At 43.3% G+C, this 13,345-nt stretch overlaps 1 protein-coding gene and 1 long non-coding RNA gene across 9 annotated transcripts in view; one reads left to right on the plus strand and one right to left on the minus strand.

Moving 5' to 3' along the window:
• Window positions 1–13,345, minus strand: part of Astn2 (astrotactin 2) — an 854,736-nt gene that overhangs the window by 250,467 nt on the left and 590,924 nt on the right. The window lies entirely within an intron of this gene.
• The window catches only part of LOC150065839 (uncharacterized), an 88,094-nt gene that overhangs the window by 51,961 nt on the left and 22,788 nt on the right, over window positions 1–13,345 (plus strand). Inside the window, exon 3 of the long non-coding RNA XR_016534986.1 lies at window positions 10,255–10,467. This is a non-coding gene — a long non-coding RNA (uncharacterized LOC150065839). The remainder of the gene's footprint in view (window positions 1–10,254; window positions 10,468–13,345) is intronic.

The raw sequence follows: 13,345 nt of genomic DNA on the forward strand, positions 1-13,345 counted from the left end.
GGGCTTGGGTTATTATCCTACTCATTTGTCTCTCTTCCCATCTGTGTCTTTCTTCCCTAGGTACCTCAAACATCACACTGAAATACCAGTATCCTTTTGAGAGCAAAACCTATTGATTGTTCACAATGTGTTAGGCATTATTCTAAGAGCTCTGCCCATATTATCTCATTTCATGGTCACAATAACACTGAGAGTCACAACTCTTATTCTATTTGTCCTAAGGAAGGAGCCAGAGACATAAAGAGGCTAAATGCAGAGAGCTTAAAAGCTAGGCTTCAAAGAGCCTAGCACTGTGCTTTTAGAAACTATGCGAAAGTGTGCTAGTGAATGTTTACTTTTGTTCACAAACGAAATGCTGTGAAGTGAAGGTTGAATTGTTGAAAATACCCATGCTGGTTGAATGTGCCAGATGGAAATTAACATTAACAATGGTCACTGCCCTTTACTGAGTACACACATACCATGTGTTAGGTGACTACAGGCATTTCCACAATCATGTGCAGTGGATGTTATCACCAAAAGGAAAGTGAAGGGGCTGAAGCTCAGACGGGTAAGACTATGAGAGTTATCAATCATTAAATCAGGATTGTCCAGTCCACTCCACTACTTATCTCTCTGACACACCTCTGAAGCCATTTTCATATCTTTCTTTCTTCTTCTTGGTTGCACTGCATTCATTCACACTCAGGGTACACGGGAACACACACATGCACACAGAATGAAGCCCGAGTTCCATATCACCCATCCTTCATTCTCTAAATGCAAAAGTACCTCAGACTGTGGCACCAAAACTCACTTAAGCATTCCAGCATGGCCTTTACTAACTCCTGTCCTGGTAATTGCCATTCCTGAAATTGAAAGAAATCACAAGCTAGAGAAACATTATCATCTCCTCAGCCGTGTTGCCCTCCATCCTTCTTGCCTATGTGTGTCAGCACAGGGATTCCTCGTCCTGTCATAACAAGCTGAGCGTCTGTCACCTCGACCTCCAGAGCATCTGGCCTGGCTTTCTCCTCTGGTTTACCAGGGAGAAAATCTAAAAGCCGTGATGCTTTGACATGAGGTTTCAGAGCTGAGGGAAGGGGAAAGTTCCACATAGCTACGTCCAACCTTTGCTTTTTTTTTTTTTTTTTGACAAAAGGTGCCTTTATCTCTGTTTTTCAGCTGAAGTAAGGAGGATGCACAGAGGAGAAATTAGCCTGATCTTGAATCACACAGCCTAGATGCAGTCAGAGATTCAAACCCAAGGAAAGCCTGCCTCCTTTTGTAGATGGGTGGGATAGGAAGGAAGGATACCTTGTTTCAAAGGGCTGACTGAGCTTCTCATGAAGGGCTGCCTCTAGCCTAGCTCTCTAGCTTTAGCCCCAGCCCTGAGTGAACATCCCTCAATCTTTGAAGAATCAAGCTAGCATTTTAATCACAACAAAAGGGAGAAGCACTTGCAGTGGAGAGCCAAAGCAATGGTATATTTTTCCAGAATCCTTATGCAATGTTATCATTCCTCATGTGGCTCTGCTGGGCTCTGGGCAAGAGGTCACAATGGCCTTGTTTGATGAAGCTCAGTCAGTTGTGTGGTGTGTGGCATGGCACATCATCTCCTCTCTCTGGGAATCCTTCCCTCCCCTCCCCTTCCTTCCCTCCCTTTTTCCTTCCTTCCTTCCTTCCTTCCTTCCTTTCTTCCCTCCTTCTTGTCTCTCTCCTTCTCTCTTTCCTTCCTTTCTTTTGTTCCTCTTTCTTTTCTCTTCCTCCTCCTCCTCTTCCTCCTCTCCTCCTCCTTTTTGCTGAACATAAGTACCTTTAAAATGCCTCCAACAGAGAAGGTGGAAAGGAGACCCACTAGAGGAGGAGTCCTATATTCCTGGGGGAAGACTGAGTCTTCTCACCCTCCTTTTTGAAGCAATCTCTGCAGTCAGACACCTTGGATTTGCCTCAGGTCCACCTCACGTTCTCTGTGTTCACTTCAGTTTGGACAGAACATCAAAATCCTCCTGGACTTCTGTTTCCTCCTCAGAAGAATTAGAATAATAATTATCCTTGCTTCACACACTAGCTAAAAAGATAAAAAGAGTCCATAAAAATGGCTTAGCATAAGGCCCAAGGGGGGAAAAAAAAGAGGCTCTCAATAAATGGTAGCTACTGCTGCTTTAGAATGTACCACACTTGCAAACTCCAACTTAACATATTCGAAAAGCTCGTGATGAGGAATGAGAAGAATAGAAATTTTAGAGCTGGAAGGCATCTCATATCCTTCATTTCTACTCCTGCCCAGACAGCATACACAATTTTCCAAGTCACATGGTAGTGCTATAATGAGAACATAGGACAGGCAGCTACTAATTTAGGGTTCCTTTATATTGTGAGAAACTTTCTTGATATATCTGCCCGTACACACATATACAGAGACACATATATCACATACTGATAAATTCGGCTCTTTTCTAATCATGTACCTTACACACAACTTCTAGAAGAGTTCTTTTTTTAAAAAAAATTAATTTTATTCCCAGGGTGATATACAGAGGGATTAGAGTCACATATGTCAGATGGTAAGTACTTATCTTGTTAGATGTTGTCACTCCCTCCCATCCCTCCCATGGTTTTTTTTTTTTCTTTTTCCCCACTTTCCCTCCCTAAGAATTTTTTTTAATTGTATTTTATCATCAGGGTAACATTTAGAGAGGTTACAGTTACATTAGCCAGGTAGTGGGTACATTATTTCCTGAAAATGATACCACTTCTCATATTTTTCTTCCACTTTCCCTCCCTCTCCCCCTCCCAATCATCTTGTTAATGTTAAAGATAATATCACCAGCACCAGAGCCGAAAACCCATCACCTTCCTTTACTATGCACTGAAATTGCTGTAGGTATAGTTATTTCTCTAAATTGAAGATTAGAGACTATGATGTGTTTCTCCATATTCATTGCCAAACAAAGTATGTGCCACACTGAAAAATGCTCAGAAAATCATGTTTGTGTAATTGAACTTTTGATAGGTTGGACTCCAAATTACAAAGAAAGGATATTTCAAAACTCCTAACTTAAAGCAACAGATAAAAAAAAATCAAAGTCACATTTTTTAACTAACCACAGAGCATCAATTCATTCACAATTTCTTTGCTGGCACTGTTAGAGAAATAGTGAAGTTTGTTTTTTTTGGGGGGGGGTTATGGTTTTATAATCATACTGAAAATCAAACCAAGAGGTAGACTTTGGAGTTAATCAGAACACATGGCCTACGGACAGATGGCTCTGGCATGAATTTATGCCTGGGAAGGAGGGGAGGTCACATCTCTACAAGTCTCCTTTTTCCCTTTTGTCCTTCTCATTCTCCCTGGGGCACTGAGGAAGTCTTCCCCTACAGACACTTCTAATGAGCTTTGCAAAATAAGAAACCTGCTGCAGAAGAAGGAAATCTAATAGTGATTGCTTTCTTGTTCACAGTCCCTTTCCTCTTCCCCTCCCTCTTATATTAGTCATTAGGAACCGTGAAAGAAAACAGCCAAAGGCAGAGGGAAGGCAGCGGTATTTGCACACACTGTCTACAACACCACGCTAATGAGGAACCCAACCCCGTCTCTCACATCCCTTCCTGCTCTGTTCCAACAGAACTCAACTGTGGCCAAATCCAGAACTCAGCTCCCATGGATTTTAACCTTTTTTTGGCTCATTTCTGAGGTGATGTCCGCACATTGTTAAAGGACAGCTGGAAATTGTTTTTAAGTGCTCTTTGAAACCAAGGAATGTCAAAGCTTTTTTTTAAGGCTTAGAAAAACAAAATCCAATTAATGAATACATTTTGGGTCTTTTCAAATGTGACATGAAATGAAATTGAATTCAGTTTTGAAGACCCCGTATCTAGCTTCATACCTTGTTATCTATGGAGAGGCAGCCATATGCAAGTGAACAATCACACAGGGCCTTGTAGTTTGGTGAAATAATTCTATAACATTCAGTGTAATCAGAACAAAATAATTGTACTATTGTTGCTGTACTGCTACAGATTCATCCTGCTATGCATTCCATATATGTTAACTATAATTGTTATTAGTGTTATTTTAATAGAATGCTACTTAGAGTGTTTTTGAAAAATAATATGAAGAGAGAAAGGAGGAGAATACAGGCATAACATTGAATACATATACTACAAAATTAAGAAAAGTGAGGGAGGGTTGTTTATTTTTGAGTAATTTTCAGAGTGGTAAATGGGGAAGAATGCTGAAAGGTGCAATATGGATCAAGAAGCCATTATATTCAAGAAGTGATTTGTTGAATGGTAATTCCTTTGTACAACTACTTAGAGATGACAATTTATAAAAACCCAAGAAGTAAAAAAAAATAAAGAACATGTGGTAAAAATTTCTGAGTAATCAGCAAAACTAAAAATCTCCTAGAACTACTAAGTGCTTATGGCAGGATACAGGTTCACACACTAAAGCCAATTGCCGCAAATACAGAACTGAGATTTGCAATTAAAAATACAGCATCAGGGGCCAGGAGCATGGCATAGTGCTAGAGTGCTTGCCTAGCATGCATGAATCCCTGGGTTCTATTCCTCAGTGTCACATATTCAGAAAAAGCCAGAAGTGGTGCTGTGGCTCAAAGGGGTAGAAGCTCTAGCCTTGAGAAAGCACAAGGACAGTGCTCTGGCCCTGAGTTCAAGCCTCAGAACTGGCAAAAATAAAAATACAGCATCATTTACATTAGCACCCACGCCAGGATAAACATGCATATGAATCTAAAAATATACAAGCTCAAGCTCTTGTGGGGCACTTATGTAATCCTAGCTACACAGGAGACTAAGATCTGATGACTGCAGTTTGAAGCCAGTCCAGACAGAAAAATCCCTGTAAGACTAATCTCCACTTTACTGCTCAAAACCAGAAGTAGCACTGTGGCTCAGAGTGGTAGAATACTAGCCTTAAGCAAAAGAGCTCAGAGACAGCACCCAAACACTAAGTTCAACCCCACAACTGAAAAAAAATACAAGATCTATATGAAGAAAACTGTGAAAGATTTCTTTCTGATGAAAGAAATCAATAATCTAAATAAATAGAGACTCACTGTTCATATTCAATGTGGTTAAAGTCTCAGTTCTTTCCAGTTTGACCTATAGATTCAACTCAATCACAGTCAAAACCCCAACACATTATTTTATAGAAGCGGTAGACTCATTGGAAGTCTAAATGGAAAGGCAAAAAGACAAACATGATATTGAAGAAAAGAAAGAGAATTGATAGTCTTTAGGACTTATGAAGCTTGACTAATCAAGTACTGGCAAAAGAAAAATAGATCATTGGAACAGAATATAAAGTGCATAAGCAGATGCAAACAAATCTACTGGACTGAAAGATTTAGAAGAAAGCAAACACAATTCCACATAGACAGAAGCATGGAGAAAAGATTCTGTGAATATCTAGGGAGAAAGAGGATATCTGCATACCCAATAGAGAGGCCTCAGGAAGAATACAGACTTGCTGACACATGGACTCCTAGCTTCCATAACTGTAAAAACATACATTTATTTTGTTTGAGCTACCCAGGTCTGTGACATCTCTCATATAGCAACCTGAGCCGGCTAATTGGATTGTAGATGACAAAGGACACTTTCACTGTGGGACCACTGCTGAGTCTCACCTCTCTGTGCACTTTATATGAAGGGTATTTGCCCAACTATGTGTGGCTCATGTCTGCTGCAATCCTAGGAGACTAAAATCAATGGATCAAGGTTGGAAGCTTGCATATCAGACTTTTATTTTCAATTAACCAACAAAAGTAAACTCTAGAAGTGGAGGTGTGGCTCTACTGATAGAGAACCATCCTTAAGCAAAAAAGCTAAGCAAGAGCAGTAGATCTGAGTTCAAGCCCCACTACTGCCATACCCTTCTCCTCACGTCCTCCCCTCCCCCCTGCCCAATGGAGGATGTTAAAGTAGGGAGAGATTCTTCCTCAGTTATCTGGCTGGACCCTAAGCACCACAGCATTTTGTATTCCTAGAAAAGAAAATCACAGGTATTTGCATGCAGAAAGGACAGATATGATATGAAGAAAGGAGGATTCAAGTAACCTGGCCATAAGATAAGGAAAATTTCCAAAGAAGCAACAAAAATAATTTCCAGCTCTGGATTTTTCCTGCCCACTCCCTGAAGGAACACATCCCCAAATTTTCATTTTAGTCTAAGATTCAGTTATGGTATCCTTCAGCCCTGTGAGAGAATAAATGTCTGTTTCAACTACAGTGTAACAATTCATTACAACAGCCCTACAAAACTACCACATGTACCACATCTCAGATAAAACACCAAGTCTAGCTTAGTTTGGTCTTTAGGCTCTGCTTCTTCAGGACCATCTGCTTTCAGGCAGGCTTCAGCCACCGAGCTACTGTCCTGTCAGGATGACAGCAGTACACGACATAACCCATACGTCTGGAACTCTGTGGAATGCAAGCTTTCTGGCATTTGTTAAGTCTAATCTTGAATCTTTGCTGAAAAAAACATGCTAGTGTATGGTGATCTAGAGTGAATTACTTACCCACTGAAATCTCAGTCTCTTGATCAGTAAATAGATTTCCAATTATACCCCTTCTAGAGTTTATGTGAGCATGTTCAATTAGTAAAATGAAATTCCCTTTGTGGAATAAAGTAGAATATTAATGTTCACCGTAAGTAGTAATGGTTGGTCTCAGTTGTCTTGGTGGTCTGTGCTGTAGTTGAGAGTGTAACTAATATCCGTTTTCTGAAGCCACTAGGGAACCTGGATACCTTGGTTAGGGGATGAGCTCTGAGACTGACTTGGTGAAGACCGAGTGACTTCACTTCAGAGACATTTAAGTATCTTACCGTGTGGCTTTCAAGGTCACACAGCTAAATGATGATGCTGTGATTGAAGTGTCTGATCCCAGTGTGCTTTCCATTATGCCACATTATGACTTATTTGCTAGGTCTGCCTCTCCCAGTCCTCTTCCCAACTCGAGTTCTCCCGCCAACAGCTCCTTCTGCTGAAGTGCATAAAGTCATTATCTCCTTCCTTTCATCTTGTGGAAACTCCTCTCCCAAGGCAGCTCCCCATGAGGAGACAGATGGGAGAACTCTGAGCAGGCGATTGGGAGCCTTCGGTCTCACAGTGCTCTCATACTGGAAAATGTGGCCCCCACACCTAATGATGCTCCTCCCCCACCAGAAACCAAGACACCAGCACTTCCCCAGCGTGCCTTCCCACTCTGTCAGCAATCCAGACCATATGGCTAATTAGCTAAAATTTGTGACCACATCTGTGATGCTGTTTCTCTTTTTTGGCATGTGTGAAGTTAATTACTGAAGCCATGGGCAGTTCCAGGCCCTCCTGGAAGCATGGTGGACATGGGAGGTCATGAAGCATGCCCAGGTTTCAGGGGATGGGATTAGGTGGGTGGGGAGATAGTGTAGGAAGGGGTCTTCCTAGTGTTTGTGGCATTGTGCATGGGGGAGCACTGTCACCAGGGCTCCCATCTGTGTAGGCAACATTCAAAAGAAGCCAACTTCCCTGGAGTGCAGAATGGAAGGTTCATTTTCAAATCATCCATTGCCCTTCAAATTCTGTCCTTCACACATCATCCGTTTCCCTAGCACACAGGGCCTGTAACACAGAAGATGTTGGTCCAATGGGTGAACATGCCATCTGAGTCTCCATTTCCTTCTTAGATATGAAAGTTATATCCTACCATTTTGTTCAGGCTTAGGTGGCAATGGCCCCTGAAACAGTGACAGGTGTTCAATATACCATAATGATAGACTCCCACAGGCATCTGTTGAATGAAATAATGAACATTATGAATGGAGGGAAAAAGGAAGGAAAGAAGGAGGGAGGAGGGAGAAAAGGAAGGATGGAAGGAAAAAAGGAAGGGAGGGAGGAACGAAGGAAGGTAATAAGGAAGAAGGAAGGTCTAATAGAACTAGATGGCAATGGAATGTCAGCACTGGAAAAAGACTGAGAGACCAAAATCGAACCCAGTGCTCCCACCATGCCTCAGTTTCCTCCTCTGTAAAATGAAGACAGATACAATCACCTTCCTTTTTTGAGCTGTTCGAAGATTAACATAAATAAGATGTTGAGCTTCCAGAGGAGGTGAAATATGGTAAAGCAATCAGTCTCTACGGCTTGGCAAGCATAATACCACCAAGGCACATCTTGCTATGCCCAAGGATAAAATGGGAAACGGAGTGCATCAACAAGAGAGTACCTAGTCTAAGAACAGAGTGCGTGGTATGTTTTGTGTTTTTTACTCAGGGCTCCTCCCCGACTTAGTCACACCATTTCTCCCCGAAGAGTATGGGGCTGGCGTCATATTCAGAGAGTTCCGGGCCTTATAAGAGAGGCATGCAACAGATTTTAAGAGGCACTGGGGTGACAGAGGAGATGGTATTCCACATTGGAGCAGTATTTTTTTTTTTTGCCAGTTCTGGAGCTTGAACTCAGGGCCTTGGACACTAGGCTAGTGCTCTGCCACTTGAGCCACAGCACCACTTCCAGCTTTTTCTGTGTGTGTGGTTAAAGAGAATCAAACCAGGGTTTCATGTATGCTAGATGAACACTCTACCACTAAGCCAAGCTCCTGGGCCAGATTTTTTAAAACATTATATTTATCTATAAAAACCCAGGTCCTGACATAGCTGTCCACTCAAATGCTTCTTCCCATAATGCACTGGAATGCTGCTCAACCAATGAAAATAGATAGGTGGAACATACACAAGCCATCAATTAATCAGCAGAAAGCCTAAGGGAGGAGTTATAAGCAGAGCCCCTACTAGAGTATTTGCTCCCCAGGAGGTCTCTATCAGACCTCATGTTTGGGGCCTCTGCTCATGGAGTGTTTATTTAGCTGCTGTCCATTCCCTTTTTTGGGGGGTGTGGGAGGTGTCATGGGGCTTGAACTCTGGCCTGGGCACTGTCTCTGAGCTCCTTAGCTCAAGGCTATCATCCTATCTTTGAGCCACAGCCCCACTTCCCATTTTCTAGAGATTAACTAGAGATAGGAGTCTCCAGGCTTTGTATTGCCCTGGCTGGCTTCGAACCTTGATCCTCAGATCTCAGCCTCCTGTGTAGCTAGGATTACAGGCCGACTTTGTCCATTCCCTTTTAAATACACTTGCTCTGTATGCTTTTAAGAAGAAAAAAAATGAAAAAGAAAACGCAAGTCGTGGCCAAACAACTCTTACCTCGCCAGGACTGGGACACACAGGTGAGCCTGGCTGTGGATTTTGACCAGCGAGGGAGGGGTGGCAGGCAAGACCCTCCAGACACCAACACTTCACCGATAAGTAATATTGAGGGAGGAAGTGGTGCCACACTGCAGTGGTGAGCACATGAACTTGGAGGGCTCTGGCGGCCATCAAATGAGGGAAGGACTGTGAAGGCACTTTGTGCATCAGGAAGCTTCACATCCATGGAATACCCTAAACTGAATCAGCCAAAGCCAGGCTGAGCATCTCAGAATGGAGACTGGGGAGTCAGGAGTGATGGGAGGATTCTGAGCAAGGAAGAGAGGCACATGGAGAAATCCCATCTGGGGAGCAAATCGGTGTGTACCCACAGTCTTGGCCTCTACTATTCCTTGTTTTCTTTGAGACTATGCCTTGTGAAAGGGAAGGGGAGAAAGGAGGAGTGTGCTAGGAGTGCAATCCCACTTTTACTTGCATGTGGATAGGGTAAGGGGGTGGTGGCAGGGGGGAACAGGCCTGAGTGACTGGCACCACTTGTGCCACTCTGATTAACTGGGGAAAATGCAAATCTGCACTTCCTTCCCTGCTGCCGCAGCCACCACCACCGCAGCAGCAGCTAACAAGATAATGAATATTTTCATCAGCTGCAGAGAATACAAACATCTGTAAGGAACACCCAGCCTACTCTCCAGGGGTAGGGGAAGAGGGAGATGTGGAGGTGGGAGAGTGCAGTGTCTCTGCAGATTTAGGGAAGAGGAGGTGGTGCAGAGAGCCTGGAAGGGTGGCTGGGAGTGGAATTTTTCCTCCCCTCCCTTCCTAGATGAAGCTGAATGGGGATGGGTAGCTGTCCACTCCCCACTATGCCTGCTGCTTGTTCCTGGATCATATCTTGGTGGACTTTGTTCACCTGCTTGTGTTATCCATCTGTAGCCCACCCAACACTTCAATTTACAAAACAATTACGGGAGGCAACATAGGTTATAAGTCAGGGTTTGAGCCAAGGCTCCAGGGGCACAGAAGAAAATAAGACATTCTTTGTCCCCTTGCTTGTTTCTCAGGAAGCTCATTCATTCATAGATTCGCTTATGAAGTCCTTGTTTACAAAGCACCCATGGGATAATGAACATTTATACTCTGGTTAAAGAAGCAAGGACTCTGAAGAGCAGAGGACAGAGGAATCTAGACTTTCTGGGGAAGAGATGCTAAAAGAAGACTCCTGAAAGAGGGGGCGGTCCTCTGCTGTCAAGCAAAGATGAATTAGAATGCCTCAGGTAAAGAACTGGAAAAATGTTCTAGGTGGGAGGAATTTGGGTAAACCGACAAAGCAGGGTTCCATGAGCTCCTGGGTACAGATGGATGAAGGCAGAGAGAAGACACGTGATAAAAGTTGGGCCTAAGTTCAGTTCTTTGGAAAAATGTATCCAGTAATCTAAAGAGAATGGATTTTCCATGGGAAAACACCGGGGATCCCTAGAGAAGTTTGGAGCAAGGATCTGGGCCCATGGGACTGGATTTGAATGGACTGGGGGATATTGAAAAGTAGGAAGGTACTTATAGATTCTTGTTCAAGGAAGCCTGGGCCTTAAGCAAAACTGAGAAAGGTTTCAAAGGAAGAATCCCTGAGCCCAGGGGGGACTAATAATCTATCCGTCAGGGGCTTTTGGTGAGTAGCGCATGCGATAACATGGATTCAAAAGTATCTATGGTCTGAGGTTCTGCAGATTTAATTGCAGCAGTGACAGTGGGCCCTGCCGCTGCTCCACTCTACTTCCACTCCTCCTGCTACTATGCAGATACAGAACACGGTACAGCGCCGGAGTCTGGAGCCCCTACGCATTGCCACTTGTTGTCCGTAAGCTCAGAAACTCTCCACGAATCTCTTTCTTTCTTTTTACTTTTCTTTCTTGCTTTCTTTTGCATTTCTGAAAAAAGAATGTTAGTCTTCTTTTGGCTGACTTTTGCAAGACCCCTGGGACGAATCTGAACGGCTGGCCATAAAATCTATGTGCTATGAAAACTATAAATCTTTAGCAACTAGAAGAGAAAAGCAGATGCAAACTTAGATCCACCGAACCCCTTCCATGAGTTCCTTCCCTACGTTAGATTGAAGGGTTGCCAATCTACCATCTGCAGGCTTAATCCTGCCCAAAGCATGTCCTTGTAGACTATGAGCTAAGAATGTTTTAAAGAAAAAGAAATATCCCTAAATGGTTATTAGCAAATCAGAAGATAATATTTTATGTGATGGGTGAAAATTACAGAGATACAAAATTTACTGTCTATAAATAAAGTTTTATTGCCACACACACTCTAAGTGGGTGGGTGGAGCTACTGGTTAATTTACTATCTACTGTACCTGCAGAACTGACAACTGTATTTACAAGAAGATCAGACTGTTGTACTCTCCGGCTCTCTGCAGAAAAAGTTCATTGCCTTCTACTTGAAATGTATTGATGGCACTACTGCCACATGGCGAGGTTCAGATTTACTTATTTTTTTTCCTCCCCTACTCCACAGATGATAACCGAGGCTCAGAGAAACATAATCTCTTGGCCTAAAGTGACACAGGATCAAAACTACTTCATTTCTGTGATTAGCTCATTCCAAAGACGGTTCTCTTTTTACCTCAGCCTGATAAAGTCTATCAGGTTGGGATTTCCTCCTTCTTTGAGGATACTAGTAATTTCTGCATTTGGTGGCTGTGTTCTCCCCAAGACTGTAAACCATGGGAGGGGAGGTACTGAGGGTATGGTATCCAGCAAGGCACTTGGCATACAGTAGGTGCTTACTCAGTACCTGATGGGAGTCCTACAGAGGTGGGAGTAGTCACTCTGTCCTATCACAGTCTTTCTCAGTGCATCAACCACACGTTTATGAAACATTTCACTTTCTCCTTTTCCTTTTCTGAGATGGCTATAGCTTTGTCCCCTCAGTGAGGTGATTTGGTGACAGTGGCACATCTGTGCACACAGCCCAATCAGAGCTCTCGAGGGATATCTTCAAATACCACAATTTCTTCTCCAGATAAACCTATGCCAGGTGGGGTTCCTGTAAACAAAGGTGGAGAGCTGAAGGAAACAGAGCCTGTGTTTCTCTAGGAAGGTGGAACTGGATGGACTTAGATTTTCCTCTTATTTCCAATAGCCATTAGCTATGTGACCTACGGCAAGACACCTTACTCCTGCCTTAGTTTTCTTTGAGGTGACATGGAGCCCAGCTGCCAGGGTTACAGAGGACTAAATGGGTGACCAGAGTCATATGGAAAGTGTCTTTCTGTATCTGTCCATCATATGTACTCAGAAAACTTTTCTGGTTCCCTTCTGCTTCATGCAAAGAACTATTTGATGCTCTTGAGCTTGGGGAAACCACATGGGGCAAGAATCAGAAACCAGCAGATAGTTATAGCACCAGCCTGACAGATAAGAGGTCTGTGGAAGGAGCCCAAAAGAATGCCCAGGGGCTGAACAGAGGGCCTGTGCACACTTACAATGCCCCTGTCATACAGGACCTCTTCCCTTTGTTCCATGAGTAAGAAAGCTGCAGAGAGAAATTACGTGACTGGGCCAGAGTCAACATGGCTAATTTGGCATAATCTGCGATACTCCTTCTAGGCACATGTACTTCTTACTTGGAAGACTCCCCTACAGCTTCTCCTCTTCGATTAGCCACAGCTCATGCCTGTCACTGCCTGTCCAGGCTGCTTATGTCACAGAGAGTCACCTAAGCACTCTTGCTGACACTAGTGTGACCCATGTCACTCACTCTAAGGGATAAAGCCCTCAGGGTCTCAGTCCATTTGGGGCTGATGTTGTCTATCAGCCTAGACTCTTGGCTCTCAGTCCTTGCTTGGCGTCTGCAAGGGCTGTCCTCGAACCTGCAGGGCAGCTCAACTTCTTCCCAGTCCTGCTCCAATGTCTTCTCTACCATTGTGTTGATCTCCAATGAATCAACATTCCACTTGATGAACTCAGATGCAAGACCCTTCGCAAACTCAAGCCACCCAAGCATAGCTACTGAGTAAGAAAGCTGATACTTGAATTGCATCAGTCTACTTATTAAGTTTCAAGGTTTTCCATGGATAACTTCACACAGATAGCGATGGTTATCTGTTCATTCACTTAGAAATATCTTGTTGCCAGGCACTGGAGG

This window comes from Megascapheus bottae, chromosome 3 (genome assembly GCF_031878675.1).
Source record: "Megascapheus bottae isolate mThoBot1 chromosome 3, mThoBot2.hap1, whole genome shotgun sequence".
NCBI classification, from domain to species: Eukaryota; Metazoa; Chordata; class Mammalia; order Rodentia; family Geomyidae; genus Megascapheus; species Megascapheus bottae.